This window comes from Lepidochelys kempii, chromosome 6 (assembly GCF_965140265.1).
Source record: "Lepidochelys kempii isolate rLepKem1 chromosome 6, rLepKem1.hap2, whole genome shotgun sequence".
Lineage (NCBI taxonomy): Eukaryota > Metazoa > Chordata > Testudines > Cheloniidae > Lepidochelys > Lepidochelys kempii.
Genome location: NC_133261.1, coordinates 69,211,798 through 69,230,800, shown reverse-complemented (window position 1 = coordinate 69,230,800; position 19,003 = coordinate 69,211,798). Strand labels below are relative to the sequence as shown.

The window sequence follows — 19,003 nt, the reverse complement described above, 5'->3', positions numbered from 1 at the left end:
TCTGAGTCTTGTGATAAAACTACAAGAATTGGCAACACTGCGATGGTAAGATCTCTTGAATCCTGCATACAGTTGTTCTCATTCCATTTCCAGCACTGATGCAGTACTGGAAAACCAGAACTTTCCTAATGTAGACAAAGCCTTAATGTAGTCTTCTGCCTTTTTGAAAAAGTAGGTTTCAGAACCTCTGAAGTTCATTTTCAGTCTTCTGTGAAAATCAAGTCAGCTGAAAAAGGACTCATGTAAAGTATTTTGGACTATTCCTTTAAATCTAGTAAATGGTCTTTGGGCATAACCTTTGGCCCAGGCAGGTAACAACCATGTCCATGCTAGGAAAAAATAAGTATTTGTGTTCGCTTGTGGAGGTAAATTCTAGGGTTTACCTTGACATTCTAACATTAAAACTAGAACTGCCTTGTCTGCTAGGATCTTAATACTTGCTAGCTAATGTTTGGTGAAGACAAGACCAATATGTTTGATAAATTACCCTAATTCTGCAGTGCATTGGGGACCACTTTAGGACTGAAATGTCTACCATTCCTTGTTCTTGCAGTAGAGACAGCAGATGTTGATTAGAAAAGATTTTTCTTCCAATTTTAACTTCTGATTTTTTGCTTTGATGTTCTGGAGGAGACACAGCCCTATTTACTTTAATTGATTCAGAGTCTGTTCTGATAAGTTACTAACACTTGTGAGGTTTCTAGGGGTCATCTGGCATTTCATGGAATCTGGAGAAGCTCGTAACTTTCACAGCATACTCTCTGATGTAGTCCCTGTTTGGCAGACCTTTAAGTCCATGAAAACTTGAGTCAGCTGTCAACAATCTGGGGAAAACTTTGCATCTTTATTTTTTGTATTAAAGGCTGACCAGCACATGATCCTTAATATGTAACACACTGGAGAGTTCTGATGTCTTGGAGTTACCTTGTCTGCATCAAGCTGATTCTGGGCAGTGACTTATGTCCACTCCCTCTTTCCTTCAGGCCCATTGTTTTGAAGCATTGTGATTAAAAAATATCTGAGGAAGCAGTTTCTGTAGTGGAGGACAAATGCTCTGTACACCAACAACTGACTGGGGTTGCAAATGCTACAGTCTAAATCCTCTTTCTTGTTGAGGGTCTGGAGCTGAGCAATTGTCTTCCTCAGGCTCTAGAGAGGAAACAACCTTCGCAAAAAGAAAAGGAGTACTTGTGGCACCTTAGAGACTAACCAATTTATTTGTAGCTCAAATAAATAGCTTTTGTAGCTCACGAAAGCTTATGCTCAAATAAATTGGTTAGTCTCTAAGGTGCCACAAGTACTCCTTTTCTTTTTGCGAATACAGACTAACACGGCTGTTACTCTGAAACCTTGTTAGTTATTCTAAAGCAGTGGTTCTCAACCAGGGGTATGCATACCCCTGGGGTTACACAGAGGTCTTTCGGGGGTACATCAGCTCATCTAGATATTTGCCTATTTTTACAACAGGCTATATAAAAAACACAACAAAATGAGTACAAACTAAAATTTTATACAGACAGTGGCTTGTTTATGCTGCTCTATAATCTATTCACTGATATGGAAGTATAATATTTATATTCCAATTGATAATTATATGGTAAAAATGGGAAAGTAAGCAATTTTTCTGTAATAGTGTGCTGTGGCATTTTTGTCTGATTTTGTGAGCAAGTAGTTTTTAAGTGAGGTGAAACTTGGGGTATGCAAGACAAATCAGCCTCCTGAAAGGGGTACAGACATCTGGAAAGGTTGAGAGTCACTGATTTAGAGTATTAAATCTAGGGCATTCCTGAAAAACTGTTTTGGATCTAACTTCAAAGTCAAATTCACCAGTCTTCTGATTACCAGGTGAAATCCAAGTAATTTCAAATCTTAGCCTAAAAGTTTATCTGCAGAAAGAGAGATAAAACAGCTCAGAATTGTTTCTGGGTAGCATACCTTTTCTTGAAGATTTAAAGTGGGGATTTTTGGTATGTTGGGTCCTAAACACCGCCCTTTTCTGTTCACTAATCTATTGGTCTGTATGCCAAAAGAATCTATTAAACTGAGCTGTTTTTGTATAATATCCAATTATCTTGGGCTTCTGTGCCAGCTGGAGATCTAGAAACCACAAATGCTGTCATCAGGCAGAAATTCTATATTGATGGATTGGGCCAGAAGCAATTACATAGAATATCAGGGTTGGAAGGGACCTCAGGAGGTCATCTAGTCCAACCCCCTACTTAAAGCAGGACCAATCCCCAATTTTTTGCCCCAGATCCCTAAGTGGCCCCCTCAAGGATTGAACTCACAATCCTGGGTTTAGGAGGCCAATGCTCAAACCACTGAGTTATCTCTCCCCTCCATCAGCCAATTCTGATCTCAACTCAACCACTTTTCCTAGTCAAAACAAACTAAGAGTAGATTGCAAAAAGAAAAGGAGTACTTGTGGCACCTTAGAGACTAACCAATTTATTTGAGCATGAGCTTTCGTGAGCTACAGCTCACTTCATTGGATGCATACCGTGGAAACTGCAGCAGACTTTATATACACAACATACTGTGTGTACACAACATACTGTGTGTATATAAAGTCTGCTGCAGTTTCCACGGTATGCATCCGATGAAGTGAGCTGTAGCTCACGAAAGCTCATGCTCAAATAAATTGGTTAGTCTCTAAGGTGCCACAAGTACTCCTTTTCTTTTTGCGAATACAGACTAACACGGCTGCGGCTGTTACTCTGAAACCTAAGAGTAGATTGGGAAGAGAGAAATGGCTTTTTTTTTTTTTTTTTTTTTTGGAAAGAAGTTAGTTTAACAGCTTAAAGGTGCTAAATTGTTAATCAAGTTAGCCTTGGTTCCATGCTAGGTAGATAACTTTTAAAAATTTCATTTCCTCTAATCCACACAGACCCTGAGAGATTTGATTTTCCAAAGGCCACATGCCAAGTCAAGAGCAGAGGTGGGTCTGGAACCCAACTTTTCTAATTCTGTGTGACTAATCTGTGATACTGTCTCTCAACTTAGGGCTTGTTTACACTTGAAAACAAAGCAGTGGTTTTCAACCTTTTTTTGTTTGTGGACCCCTGAAATTTTTGAAGGGAGGCATGGACCCCTTTGGAGATCTTAGACATAGTCTAGCTTCAGAGGCACAGCTACACCGTTTGAGTACACATTACCTATGCCAATGGAAGGGGGTTCTCCTGCTGGCGCAGGTAATCCATTTCCCTGGGAGGCGGTAGTTAGGTTAATGGAAGAATTCTTCTGTTGACCTAGCACTGTTTACACTAGGGGGTTAGCTCAGGTTAATTACATCCCTTGGGTGTGGATTTTTTGTGTTCCTGAGTGAAATAGCAGGGTCAACTTAACTTTTTAGTGTAGGCCAGGCCTGAGTCTTTCCAGTAACAGTTGACAACTTGTAGCTCTGGCTAACCTAGATGCTAAGTTAATTTCTTTAGGAGTTGTTTACCTGCGATCATAGTGAAGATAGCCTGTCTACAAAGGCATTCTTCCATCTATTTCAAAAGTAAAATTTTGTGTAGAGGCTTATGAAATTACTCTGTAGTGGAAGAGAGAGGAATGATACAAAATAGCTTCTTGTTGCACAACTGGTGAGTTGGTTCTGTTTTTGTTGGAAGCTGCCATAGAAACGTGAGCTCGAGGGAACTTTTATGTTTTACTTCTGTACCTATTTGATTCTTGATGGTATTACTTTTTCCTCATGATCTTCAAAAAAGTTAAGTCCTTTGTAGTTGTTTAGCTGTATAGTTTTGTAACTTTTGTTTTGGACTTTTCTGATATTTGAGCTTGGTATCATTAGAATATGTAGGTGAAGCATGTGGCTTGCCAAGTAAAAAACAAGTTCCCTCAGATCAGGTTGCTATATTGACTTTTTGCTACACTCCTTCCCCCTTCTCTTTTGTTCCTCAAAGAGCTGAACTAAATTTTCTGGAAAATCACTAAATCAACTAATTGTTTTTCCTCATGCGAACATGGTTGGTATGTAGTTGACTTGTACTGACTTCTGTGGTTTTGTGGCTGTAGAGTTCAGTATTTCTCAAGTAAGGTATTTTTTGGGGGCAGAGGAGGTTGGGTTTGTGGTCTGCTCGCTTTTCTTAACTTTGATTTAAAATAATTTTGAATCACTTTGATGGGCAATATCCTTGGTGTGTTATTATATGAGGGTAGATGTGTAGGTTTCCTTTTGCAGAGTTGACATGTTTTATGGCTAACTTGCAAGTCTGCTTTACAAGACTTTCTGTTCTGTTATCTATTTTTCATTTGTGAGAAGATGTGATGAATCCCTGTACTAAACATCAGTAAGTATGTTGTAGAGTTAAGTACTTTAGAGATAATTTACTTCGTTTGTATAGTATGGGGGAATGACTAGTATTTTAGGTTAGAATTCTGTTCACATTTCTTGTTTCAAAATATGTGTACAGAAACTTGCATCTGTGTTTCATGCAGGTAACCATCTGAGACACCCAGGGAAGAGTTTAGAGACCAAAAATGAACACACATTTGAATTCCATATGGTTCTGTAGTTAGTTGTCTAATGACTTATGAGCTGCGTTTGAGTTTAAGCCTCAGTATATGATCATAATGTACATATTTGGATCATAAATACCACTGATTTGAAGGAAGTCAGTGACTGCAGCATTGCCTTTTGCTATTCTTCTAGCAAATGTTTAAGTACTTGATTTTTTTTTGTTTAAACTATTTGTTAGGATTATTTTTTCCTAGTGTACAGGTAGTTGCTCTGGTTTTACATGCTGTCGTTGTACCTCTTCATAAACTGGCATCTTCAGAAACAATGATTTGTCCTGTGAGCTCTAACTGTAGTTAGATCACTCTTACTTCATCTACCTAAACTCTGTTTTTTATATTTATAACTTATTTATTTAGAAGGTTGCAAATCATTGCCAAGTAAATGTCAACCAAAACCTATTTTGCTTAGAGAAACATTGTGCAGTAATATAATCAAATCTTTCTGCTTAACATGGTGGTGTTATATTGCAGTATGCCACCCAGGACACATTTCTGGTAATTTTATTAAGTTGAGTGAAACTACTGACTCTACTCATATTTACTAAACCAGGTGTGTCTATCAATATTTTAAAAATTGACAAGTATGCTGGTTTTTTTGCAGGTGAATGTACTTTGTCTGAGTACTGAACAAATAGTAATTCTTTTCTTGGGTGTATGTACTTCCACTCGGAAGCCCTAGAAAGATTACCAGAGGATACTTTGTTGTGATATCCCACCGTCTGTAATATCTGGTACAAATCACATCAATACTCTGGTCATGTCCACTACATATGCATAAAATCATCTTTTACCAGAGTTTCTTCAGCATTTATTCTCATTCCTCTTGGAGTAATTTCTGTCCAAACCACTTTCTATATTGTCATTCATATGGATGAATATATAGGTGAAGCATGTGGCTTGCCAAGTAAAAACAAGTTCCCTCAGATCAGGTTGCTATATTGACTTTTTGCTACACTCCTTCCCCCTTCTCTTTTGTTCTTCAAAGAGCTGAACTAAGTTTTGAAACTGACTCTACTCATATTTACTAAACCAGGTGTGTCTATCAATATTTTAAAAATTGTCTTTCCAGTAACAGTTGACAACTTGTAGCTCTGGCTAACCTAGATGCTAAGTTAATTTCTTTAGGAGTTGTTTACCTGCGATCATAGTGAAGATAGCCTGTCTACAAAGGCATTCTTTCAATATTTCAATATTTTAACAATTTTGTTAGGAAAGTTGTCTGCAAAGATTGATATAAATTAGTTTACTTTTTGTGTTGTAGTCATCCAGAAGTCCATCACTTGTATTAAAGTTAACTTTAGTACATAAAAGAACTTAGTGCCTAACTTGAAGGTACTGATACCGTTTCAGAGTGAGCCAGTTAAAGTTAGTTTTGCTATCTAAATAAGTTAGAAAAGTTTCTTTGAACGGGTGGCCAACCGTATGTAGTCCAAGGCTCTCCTAGGCCTTAACATTCTGATTTTTATTTCTGTTTGCTTATGGGTTTATCTTAGTGGAACTATGATCATAATTAAAAATTGTTGCATAAAGGTAAACATCCTGAATAATCATCTCTAACAAGCCTAATTTTCTTCAGCACTTTTATACTTGATCAGATACTCTTCCTGTCTGTATACACTTCGGTGTTTGTTAAAACTGAAATTGGAACCTATAATGTGTAATTGGTAAATACAGGCAATATTATAAAAGAAAACTGGAATGACTGAATACAGCATAGCAGCTCTAGATTAAATATATTCCTAGAATTGACTATGTATGATGCCAGGTGAGGCCCTGATCTGACTTTGGGCCTTTAGTCCCCATGACAATGTGTAAATAGTCTCTGTTGAATGGATTAATGGGAAGTTGGGACTACTACTAGTTAAACTGAGGTACCAGTGTAAACCCACCTAAAATATAAGACATCTTGCACATCTACACGTTGAGAGCATAGGCAAGTAGTGCATCATGAGAATTCTTCAGTTTTCCTCTTTGCATTTGAGCAGCCTCAACACTCCACCATGGATCCAGTTGTAGTAAAGAAAACTCCAGAGGTTATCTGTGGATTATAGTGTCCAGGTAAGGAAAGGTCACTAGAATTTCTTCCAGTATTAAGACTCAAAATTACCCAAGGCAGTCCAAGGAAAAATAGCTATGCAGAGTGAAAGGTGGTAAGATTAATTTGGTAGAAATGTATTTTAGGTGAAATGGTAGTTCTTTTAAAAAAAAAAAAAAAATTTAAACTGTAAACTTCCTCTCAGATAGGGAATGTGTCTATCTGCTGTATAAATGTATAATGCTACAGAAATTTTTAACTTAAAAATGCGAAGTCTGATTCTCAGAAATGACACTTGTTGTTTGAAAACTATTTTTAGATGAAGTTATTGACATGGACAAGATTGAACTTCATAACAGTGCCCTCACATGACAGCACGCTGTCAGAAGCAGAAAATTAAATTAAAACACATTAATTATATTAAAATACTGCTTGTATTCCACTACTCTGTGGATAACTGAATCTTGCTTCTGTGGACATGACACTTACATGAAGAGAAAAGGTTTTCAAAGTAATCAGGATCCAGACAGACAAGACACTAATGGCTTGTCTACACTAGTGTACTTAGCCCATGCTGAAAAATTTAGCTTAGCTTATTTCTGCCTTTAGTTTGTTTAAAATGCCATGTTTTTTAAAAGTAGGAGACTGCAATAAATATGATTTCAAAGAAAGCAGTATTTTTGTGATTGGTTCAGATAAATCAAACTGAGTCTGTTCCATGTAAATGATAAATGAAAATGCTGATCTATCAAAACTCTTTTTGGTGCTGTAGAACTCAGTTCTACCCACTTTCTTCGTAGACCCTCAGTGTGTCTGATGTATCCCATCACTATAATATCTGCCTCACAAATACTAACCAATGTAGCCACCCAAAATCCGTGTGAACTGAGAATAATCTGTTTTACAGATGGCTGAGATGTGTGCACAGAGGTTAAGAGACATGGCTAAGGTTACAGAGTCTTCAACAGAACCAGGAACTGAACCTTGATCTCTTGAATCTTAACCATAAGACCATTTTTTGTCTCCTGGTTGGTCTTGCTATGGATTGAATTACAAAAGTATAATTTCTGTGTCTCTGAAAGAGATGAGAATGTTACTTTACATGTGATGGAAGGAAGGAAGGAAACCAAGAGGTGGGGGAAAGGGAGGGAGTCTCTAAATTGCAGAGAGCTATTTGGGTCTGTTTGTGTCTCCTACCCACAGGAATTTGAACCATCAGGTGAGACAATCTCAGAAACTTGTACCTGTGCTTTGCACCTCCTGCAGTTTACAAACCTGTCTGGGCCACTCAAGTCCACGGAAGAGGTAGGAAACTCTTGGTCTCTAACTTGTTAGATATAGTCCTACTTCCATCTTTGCTTAGCCTCATTAAATGTGTTGAGTATTTCATGGGTTCTAGACCTACCCCATTTGACCTGGTTATTGTTATCTTTGTCTTAGCTCTGTGGAAAGGAATATAGAATCCTGGTTACTGCTAGGTATGTAAATGTTGTTTAAAAAGTTAACCATTTAAACAATTACAAAATCTTTTGTTTAAACAGTTAACCAATTAAAAGGCCAGGTAGCACAGCTGGGGCTGCTCCGGCTGGCTGGGGGTTAATGGTTAAGGCGGGTTACACAGTAAGACTAATGCTTACTGTTTAACATTTTACATCCCTAGTTACTACATGGCTTCTTAGACTGAGTCAAAATGGTCAAAGCCATTTGGTTTAGGAGAATGGTAAAGCTTTGAATATCTTTTTAGGACCTCTCCCAGAAAAACAGCACCGTCCAAAAGGGTCACTACACTTACAGGGATCTTCCAATATCCTATCTAAAGGCCATGCTTATAACTTTTTAACAGTCTGGAATTTTCTAGTTTTTTTTCACTTCTGGACAATATGCACCTGAAGCCTCTTTTCTTCTGTCATGGCAGCTGATGTAATCACCTTTTAAGGAGATCTCTGGAACATGACTTATCTGTAGTGAATACAGACACCAGTCTGTCGTGGGGACAGGTTCAAGTTGTCTAATTCTACAAGAAAAAAATATCCTTTTGGAGAAAAGGATGTACATAAGTTAATCAGAATTTGGGGATTGGGGGGAGGAGGTGCTTTAGTCTTCAAAGTCCTTGGTAGAGAAGACAGTACTTTAGTTTCTCTGTTTGAACAAAAGTGGGCTTCCCAGCCTATTCTACAAAGCTGGATCAATTTTCTTTCTCTGAGAAAATTGTTATGAAGACTAGTGTCACACCTGCGTGATCCATGCCTGTATGATCTTCTATTGCTTGAACTGAAAGGACCAGGCCTATTGGTTCAAAGGTGGTAAAGACTGGCCAAGTTCTAATATGGTCTAGCCACTAGAGCAGCATTTCTCAAATGTAGCCACCAGCAGATTTTTTTTGTGTGGCCACCACAGCTGCCAAAGTGCCCCAAAAATCACTGAGACATTAAGTATTAAAGTTGCCTTGTAAATGCCATAAATCATAATGCGCACTCATTCCCTTCTAAGTATTATGGTACGGTGCAGGCAGAGCTGAACTACATAGGCTTGGTTTTCTTTCAAGTCACAAAGTGTATACCTTAGCTAATTACTGTTTACATCTCGTACTACTGTAGCTCTGTAGGCAACTACTGGCCAACACCATCATTGACAAGATCACTGCATGGTGTTTGGGTAGGTTGAGATTGTTTGTGGCAGAAGGTGAAAGAGTTAAAAACATGAATGGATATAAGAAAGTTTTCCCAAAAAAATCAGTACCAGAAAATGACCCTGAATGTGATAGAGACTGTTCCAGAGGAGCCACCTGCTGCTAAGAGAGCAGAACATGGAAAGAAGAAAAACATTTCAGGACCAGTGGGAAATGCAGTTTCTTGTGTTTCTGAAGCCATCTGATTTAGTTTCCAAGTTGCAGTGTGCACTGTTTGTAAGAGAAATTCATCAAGTTAGAATTTACACAATGCAATGTCATTATAGCATTCATGCAGGGGAAGTTGAACAGAATTACTACGGTGAGTTTCAGAGGCACAAGCTGTTAAATGATGCAAAAACAGAGTTTGGAAGACCATGATGGCTCAGATTTTTGAATAATGTGGATCAGATACAAGTGGCTACTTTTAAAGTTGCACTACTTTTGGGAAAAGCAAGGAAACCATTCAGCAATGAAGAATTTGTGAAGAAAATTGTTCTGGCCATACAACCAGAAAATATGCTTACAGAGAGATACCACTGAGCAACGACACATTGCAGAGGGAACACGAGATCTGGTGAATTTTCTACAAAATGAAATAGCTGAAAAAGTCTGAGAGCCCTTACTACAGCCTTTGCTTGGATGAGAGCCTTGATGTCACAAGGCATCCCAAGATAATCATATGCACTCTCTTTTTTGACTGTGATTGCCATTGTTTTTCTGAAGGTGTTTTATGTCAGTTGAGTCTCCATGACAGGCTAACTAGCAAACGCATTTTAGGCGAGAATGGAGGAGTGCCCCCATTCACTTTGACAATCTGTGCAGCTTGACAGCTGCTGGGGCAGTGGTTTTGCAAGGTACATGAGTAGGGGTGCTGAACCGCTTCCAAGAAAGTGCAAACTTTTTTTGTTATAGTGTTTTGCCCACCAAGAAGTACTTGCCATCAAGGCTTCAATGAAAAGTTTTGAACACAGTTTCACTGGAACTGTCCCAAAAGTTGCAAGATCCAGAAGTACATGGTTGTATGCTCCTTTTGAAAAAGTTTTTACCAAAGCTTGCTTTCTTGAATCTGGAGCTTCAGAAACCTCAGCAAATGATATTTGACAGTATTGAAATAATACATTCAGAATGACAATTGCTGACATTGTCCCGCATCTACAAGAGGAACAGGACTTTTCAGTTTTTTACGAGCTTGGTCAGTTTCTCAGCTGTCAGGATGAGAATGTGAGCGAAAGCTCTAACCGAATACAGAGTATCCTCTCAGAGGATCTTGAAAATAATTTCAGTGAGAGAAACTCTTTCCATCAGTACCTTTTTCTGACTGACGCATTCAGCAATTCTGGTTCAGATTTTTTGGCTGCAAACAAGCTGTCTTGCATGACAGATTAGCTTCCTTAGACTCTTTGGATTTAAGCAATCTTGGGTACCTCATGTTGCCAAATGCACAATGATGCAAGAATGAAAACATACTTCAGTCAGCCTGGTGTTACAGTAGAGGAGCTCTGGAGTAATGTGTACCTGTTTGAGGACACCCACAAGGCCCTAGCTAAAGTTGCTTTGCTTTTCTTGTCCCTGTTTTCTGCTACTCTAGAACTCCTGCATTAGAGGACAAAGAGCTACCATGTTTTAGCATGGGATGCACAGGGAAATCAAATCACTGATACTACACATGTCAACGTCACTTTTGAAAATGATAAAACTAAAAATGTGGGTAATTAAGTGTCCTTTGGTGAGACTCCTTTCTCCCCCACCCCCCATTTGTAATATCAAAGATGCCTAATGGGACATGCATGGGTTTGAGCACTAGTAACGGGCGTTGTTTTGGAGCATATTCCTCCCCCTATGTGCTCCTGGTGAATGTGGCACTTGTTAGATTTCCTTTGTTAGTAGGACAGGTTTGTATGAATAATTCTCTCTTCCCAAAGCCCCCAGGGAATAAAGATAATCTTCCGCCATGCCCCTTGAAATCTCATAGATGCTCCTTGTACCCAAGAGTAATTTTCTCTTGCCATTTCCCCAAGTACCTTGTCCCAGTTCTTAATTCCTTCTAAACGTGGACCCTATTGATACCCGCTAAAAGGTCGCTAGAGGACTTTGATCTACTCCTGATTAAAGTGCAGTACAGAACTTTTAGTGTGCAGCAGCCTGGTCCATGTGGCACTTCGGGTATGTCTACACTTAAACTGCAACAGCAGCACAGCTGCAGCACCATATTTGTGCCTTTGTAATGTAGACATACCCTTAGGCAGCTCTTCAGTGTAGACATTACTGGACACACACTGACAGGAGGCATTCTTCTGTCAGTGTAGGTAATCCACCTCTCTGAATGGGGATAGCTTGGTCGACAGAAAAATTTTTCTGTTGATCTAGCGCTGTCCACATTGTGGGTTAGGTCAGCATAGCTATATTTCTCAGGGGTGTGAATTTTTGTAAGTTCCCAGTGCAGACCAGCCCTTAGTGTGTGGGAGGCTAGTGTGGGGGTAGAGTTACACGCCATCTTGCTGTGAACTAAGAGCTGGTTTACACTGGGAATTTACATTGTCATAGCTGTGTGTCTCAAGGGGATGAAAAATCTAAACCCCTGAGAGAGGTAGCTATCCTGACCTAACCCCTGGTGTATACAGTGCTAGGTTGATGGAAAAATTATTCTATTGCCTTAGCTACTGCTTCTCAGGGAGTTGAATTTCCTATGCTGACAGGAAAACCCCTTCAATTGGCATAGAGAGTGTCTATGCTGAAGTGCTGAGGGTATGTCTGCATTACAAAGGCACAACTGTAGGGCTGCAGCTATGTCATTCTAGTGCTATATAATAGACACTTACTACTTTGATAGGTTCTTTTTGTCAATGTAGTTGATCCATGTCTCTGTGGGGGGGCACGGCTTGGGATTCCGCCACTGCCAGGGTGGGGTGCAGCCTGGGGTTCCGTTGCTGCTGCTGCTGCTCTGGGTGTGGGGTGGTGGGCTGGGGCGCTGCTGCTGCTCCCAGACCACTGCTCCAGGGCAGTGCCCAGGAACAGCTGCATGGGACCATCTGAGCAGCAGCCGGTGCGGCTGTTCCTGGGGCCACCTCACCTACTCCTGCAGCCCTGGGGTCAGCTGCACTGGCCACTGCAGAAATCATGGAGGTCCTGGAAACTCATGGAATCCGTGATTTCCGCGACCTCCATGAAAGACTTGCAACCTTAGTCACAGTTAACAATAGTTACTAAAAAAAAAAAGGCCAGACAAATATGACCCTTATTGTTCCCTCATGAAAAATGAAGGTCTCTTCCAGCTGTAGGGAAGAAAGCTGGATAGAGACCTGGAAAAAGTCTCTCTAGTATAGTACATGTTCTGAAATGCCAAATGTATTGGCCCTAAATTCCTCCTCAACTACAGTGCAACAAAGTACAGAATATGCTATGAGGTGTAATATTGCAAAATTACTTAAGAGGAAACAGCTGTTTAACCTTCTGTGTGTCATACTTATTCCTTATGGTAGAACAAAACTAACATTTTGCTGGCAGGTTTCAGAGTAGCAGCCGTGTTAGTCTGTATCTGCAAAAAGAAAAGGAGTACTTGTGGCATCTTAGAGACTAACTCATGCTCAGATAAATGTGTTAGTCTCTAAGGTGCCACAGGTACTCCTTTTCATTTTGTTGGCAGTTGACTGACTCCCTGTGACACTTATTTGCCAAGGACTTTCAAAATAGAGAACCTTTCTTAATCTTGCATGTGAAGTTTCAGATACAGCAGTGTTTCTTCACCTGTACTAGCCTCTTTAAATTTTCTGTGAATAGCAGAAGCTTTGCCTGTGGCCCTGGGCACAAGGGCTAATATCTATTGGGGGTGGGGCAGAGAGAATACTCTTGCTTACAGTAAACTAATCATTCTTGTTTTCAGCAGTGCCTCCCATGTTCTAGTTCTTTTTCAAGCATAAAAAGCATGGCCCCTGTCCGAAGGAACTTATAGTCTAAAAGACAAATGGTAGGGGAAGGGTCTGTCTTGAATATCTGAGGTCAGGTCAACATTAAAAAGTTAGATTGACTCAGCTACATTGCTCAGGGTTGAAAAATCCACACGCCTGAGTGAGGTAGTTAAACTGACTAACTGCTGGATCAACAGAATTATTCCGTCAATTTAGGTGCTGCCTCTTAGGGAAGTAAATTACCTATGCCAGTGGGAGAACCCCTCTTGTCACTGTAGTGAGTAGCTACATTGAAGTGCTACAGCAGTGCAGTTGTGCTGCTATAGTGGTTTCAGTGTAGAGGGAGCCTGAGATCTGATAAAATTAAAACTGAGTCATGGTTGTTGAGTCCCCTTTATAATGATGAGCTTAGAAACATCCTTTTGTAAGGGATTGGCGAAACATCCCTTTCTAGGTCTAAAATGCAACTATCTGTTGATCTGTAAAAGCAACTGGTTTTGCTTCCTCACCCTCTAGTAAACAAATGGCCGTAACTCCTTTTTACAAGGGTTTGATTCTCCATATTTTCTAAACTCTTGAAGCTCTTTTCTTAACTCAGTAGAGTTGCTCACTCTTTATCTTGAGTCCTCCTTGGTTACAGTTGAGTGTCAGGATACGTCTACATTTAAACTGCTACTGCGGCACACCTATAGTGGTTTAAGTGTAGACCCTGCCTATGCTGACAGGAGGGGTAGGGTCTTGGGACCCTTACTAAAGTTCCTGCAGGTCGATGGAAGATTTCTTCCTTTGGCCTAGCACTACCTACATGGGGGTTAGGTTGCCGTAGTTGCATCTCTCAGGATGTGGATTTTTCAAACCCTGAGAGAAATAGCTATGCCAATGTAAGTTACCAGTGTAAACCAGCACACTCACTCCATTATAAATTCAATTTTGCCACTTCCAAAGTCTTGAATAATGTGGCTGAGCTTCTAGTCTTAACTTTAGCTTAGTGACTCTTTGCCTGGGATCTATTTTTTCCAAGAGCTGTTGCATAGAAGTCAGGAGGTTCTGGTGAATAAGGGTGCACCTGAGCTTCTGCCACTAGTAGGTCGGTGGTGAAAAACCTACAGCAGGCATTGTTTGCCTTTTCCCACCTCCACACTGTTTAAAGGCATTCTGCAAAGGAATAAACAAAACTGGGCTTTTGCCTTTTTTTGCTTTATTGTACATAAAGGAGATCTGGAAAGTTTTTCCTCTTCAAACTTTCTGCTTTTCCAATATTAGAAATGCATATCTTACCTATCCTAGAACATTTTGGAAGAAACTAGAAAGATTATGACAACACAGCTACCAAAGAAGTGAAACCAGAATTTATTGTAAGGGGAACTTATTTTTCTCTGGACTGTTCAAAACTTTTTAAATTAAGTTGGTGGTAAACATTAAGGATTCAACAATCTTGCCCATTCGATTAACAGTACTGCTTATTGCTCATTTTTGAATCATCCAGTATGTTCTCAGGCAAGAAGAAAATGCTGGTTATGCTTGATTTATTTAAAAGGGGGAAAAACAACCTTTTTATAATTGCAGAAGCAAAACCCCACAAACCTGGTTTATTTTGTTGCAGGTAACCTTTAAAAATCTTTGATTCTCAAGGTAGCTTGCAAATGATTCAGAATTCTTTTTTGATATACAGCACAGGGATATTTTCTTTCTATTACTTTAGGATGAACCATATGGCTGAAAGCAAGTACAGGATGAATTTAAAATCACATCTACAGGACCTATATTGGACATGGTTCACCTAAACTATACTCAGTTAAAACTCCACCCAGTTGTTACAAGTTATATTAATATTGGTAATATAACACAAACTGTAATCACTTTTTACATATCCCCGTAATCTAAAACAGACATTCTCAAACTCTAAAGTGGTGCTTCACTTTCTAATGATAGTGTGACAGGTTCCCCTGGGTGTGCCACCTGGAACTGGGATACCACTGAGCCCTCTGACCTACCAGCCTGGGCTCCTTCTCACGCTGTTCTGATGCGACAAGTTGCAAAGCCCTCCAAGCTTTCACTTCCATCAGCATTCACGCAGGTAGGGACACACCCAGCTGCAGTCAAATGCGGGCTATCTAACCACCAGCCTAGGATCTCAGAGCAGTACCATTCTGCTCTGGCCAGTATGTGGGTTTAACACCCGGTCTACCTCTCCCTCAATATGAAGAGGACTATGCACACTTGAGGTAACCAAGCTGAGATTTTCCCCAGACACCTTAATCAAATGCACACTGGTTTGGATTAAAACATAAAATAAGTTTATTAACTACAAAAGGGTAGATTTAAAATAAGTGATAGCAAACAGATCAAAGCAGTTTACCTAGTAAATAAACAAAACCACAAACTCATCTTAACATACTTGATAGGTAGGATATGAATTAGCAAATTCTCACCCTGAGAGATAAACAGACTGGCAGATTCTTAGGGCATACGCTGCCTTGGCTTTTCAGCTTGGGTTTCCCAGGTTTTCATACACAAGCTAGAAATCCCTTTAGTCTGGGGACCATCAATTCCCTCAGTTCAGTCTTTATTCCTCGGGTGTTTCCAGGTATGTGTTTTTGTAGAGAGAGTGAGGTCCCCCCATGATGTCATTTCCCCCCTTTTATATCTTCCCACTTGCTGGAAAGCTATTCTGCTGTGACCTGGGTCAAATAGTTCCCATTGTGTAGTTCTATCTCTGAGAGGTTTCTGTTGTACACAGTTCCTGGGGTAATCCTTGTTTGTGTGCATTTCCTCAATAAGCCATTAACATTGTTTGGCCTTTTTACTGTTATACCTGAAAGGCTGCTTGTGGTTGTTTTCAGCCTTGCAACATGTTTCAGTAACACATACATAGCCTAACTTCACGTACGACAATAGCACATACAATCCAATTAGATATTACTATCTAGCAGATCAGGACTTTTAGAATTACACTTCACAAGGCATACTTTGTATAAGACATACCCTAATTACATGACAGTGGTGAATATTGGAGTGTCAGGGTGTCACGGATGGCTTTTCCTCACGCCCATAAATTTGCACTGACAGCTAAAAATTAATAAATTCTTCCTTAATACCGTTTTGCCATGTAGGCAGTTGCTGGACACACATGAGACTGAACAGAGGTGGTCCATGAGTTTGCATATGAGATGTTGGCCATAACGTGAATAAGTTGGATAAGCCTTGATTTAAAATAACTGCCTGACCTATTCACCCTGCCTGGCATGATCACTGAAACGTCATGTTTTTGTGTTTGAAGTTTTATGTATCTAAATATTTGCTCTGCACAGTTTTTTGGAGTGCATCAAAACTAGATATCAAAGAAGAATTACTCTGTCGACCTAGTCATCGCCTCTGAGGAAGATGGATTTCCTATGCTGATGGAAGAACTCCTCCCGTCTGTGTAGTCAATATCTACACTGAAGCGCTACAATGTAGCATTTCAAGTGTAAACAAGCCCTAGGAGAAAGTAACTTCAATCTGCAAAATGGGGATAATCCTTTCTTCCATTGTCTCTTTTCTACTCAGATATAAGACAGACAAAAGTAAGTTCTTAATGGCAGACTGCCTCTTCTTTTGTGTTTGTACAGTATTTAGCACAATGGGTGCTGATCTCAACTGGAGCCTCAAGGTACTATCATAATCTTAATTTTAATCTTAACCTTCTCCCACCCCAACTTGAAATCAATCTTTATGGATACAGCAGCTGAGTCAGAGCTCTGCTTAGAGAAGGCTAGCAGCCAGCAATTGCAACTCTCAAATGTGCCCAAGGATATATGGGTACAACACACTTTGTCGTGTTGCAGTCAGTTCATAAAATGGCTCAGATTGCTGCATCCATTTGACTGTTAGAGATAATAAACTCTAATTCTTCTTCTAATCTTAGTCCCATCTATGCAGGGTCAGCTGTTCGAGTCCTTCTCCATTCCTTTCTGTCTTGAAGCTGTTGTTGGAAAAGCCACAGCTAATCAAACTAATGCTTAACTCTGAGACCTCTAATTCATTAGACAAAAGATGGAAAAATAACTGCTTTGTAAGCATAACAAATGACTGCAGCAAGTCTTGTAAGATTCTCCCAAGTTATCTCTTGGCCTTTAGCAACAGGTAAACACCTTGATGTAATAGCCCTTTTTTGTAGTGCATGGGCATCATGTTATCACATAACTCTTATCTTAGTAACAAATGGAATGTAGACTCTATCATGGTGGTTACTTGCCAATAAGACCTGCCAGTAGAGAACAGAGTTTCTGAAATGCGTAGCAGTTGTTCGTTGTAGACAGCTCTGGCATGGATACATAAGGCAAAAATGAGCCTACTTGGTTTTAATTAAGTCTTGGAAGTTTCAGAGCTAACTTCTCTTTTAGTGGAGCAATTGGCAATGTCTATCTTGAGGTGCTAATCCATTTTAGCACTTGAAGCAGAAGTATGATACATCAATTGCACACTCTACAGAGTGCACCATGTGTGTTAGGTGTGAAGGAAGCATTTAATGTCAATCTGTACTCTCATAAATTTCTGCTGTTGTATGAAGCAAACATTTTTCAGGTTGAATCATAGTTTTTAAAACTTCAAGATGTTTGTGTTAATTGCATTTGCTGCTTTGCCTGTTTACACACACACAGTTTATAATCATATTTTAGTTGTTTATCCTTTGTATTTTTGCATAATATTTTCTAACCCAGATAGTTCATACTTCATTACTCTAGCTGCATATTGGGAAAGTCAGAATTGCACAAAAAGCAACATTTGAAACGTGTAGCTTCACACTTTTAATTGTTTCCACATTTTTTTTGCTGTGACTGCAGCTGATCTAGAAACTCTAATGGGTTTGTATTTAATTATATTCATAATGAGGGAGGTAGACTTGGTTTGATTAAGGTGGTGATATTTTGCCAAAAATTTCTCATTTCCCACCATAGTTATCCCAGGTTCAGCTCTACCAGTGGTAGCAATGGTAAAGTACTAGCTGATGGGCTTCTGGCATTCTAATCACTGTCCTCTAACCCTACTGACTGTATTTAAAAGGCTAGCAGAATTTTTTTTCAGTGCTAGTGCTCCCACTGATATTAGCGTGAGTGAAACTGACCTTGTATTAGCAATGGTCAGAAATCTTTTAGAAGTGTTAGCGTGAAGAGTCATAGCTCAAAGTTCTTATTTTTTCATTTTTATTTGCTGATATCAGACAATGCAGGCACACATTATTTTACAATAATGTATCTGCTATTGATTTTTCCCCATCTAACAGGGAAATAGTTTTCTCCCTTCTCCACAGCTAAGATTGTAGATATGTCAGAACTTTGCATGTTTTTTGGCCATCCTTACAATACATTAAAGATGATGGCGGCTGTAAATGTGGTGGGGTGCGTGTCTGTCTCTCTCTCTCTCTCTCTCTCTCTCTCTCTCTCTAACAGTTTTGATCCCTCTTCAAAGTCTAGCGAGCCCCTTAAATAATCCAGTGTTTCCTTCTGCATACACAGTGTACCAGTTATAGGAAAACTATCATAGTTGAAAAAAGAAAAGGAGTACTTGTGGCACCTTAGAGACTAACCAATTTATTTGAGCATGAGCTTTCGTGAGCTACAGCTCACTTCATCGGATGCATACCGTGGAAACTGCAGCACACTTTATATACACACAGAGATCATAAAACAATACCTCCTCCCACCTCACTGTCCTGCTAGTAATAGCTTATCTAAAGTGATCATCAAGTTGGGCCATTTCCAGCACAAATCCAGGTTTTCTCACCCTCCACCCCCCCCCCCCCCCCACAAACTCACTCTCCTGCTGGTAATAGCCCATCCAAAGTGACCACTCTCCCTACAATGTGCATGATAATCAAGGTGGGCC

General features: G+C 39.7%; 1 protein-coding gene across 8 annotated transcripts in view; it reads left to right on the top strand.

The window, feature by feature from the left end:
- Positions 1 to 19,003, top strand: part of NUMB (NUMB endocytic adaptor protein) — a 145,689-nt gene that overhangs the window by 3,234 nt on the left and 123,452 nt on the right. The window contains exon 2 of one of the 8 annotated variants that reach the window (XM_073348543.1): positions 7,763 to 7,864. The exons of the other annotated variants lie outside the window; for them this stretch is intronic. The gene's annotated coding sequence lies outside the window, so the exon portion shown is untranslated. The remainder of the gene's footprint in view (positions 1 to 7,762; positions 7,865 to 19,003) is intronic. 8 annotated transcript variants of the gene reach the window in all.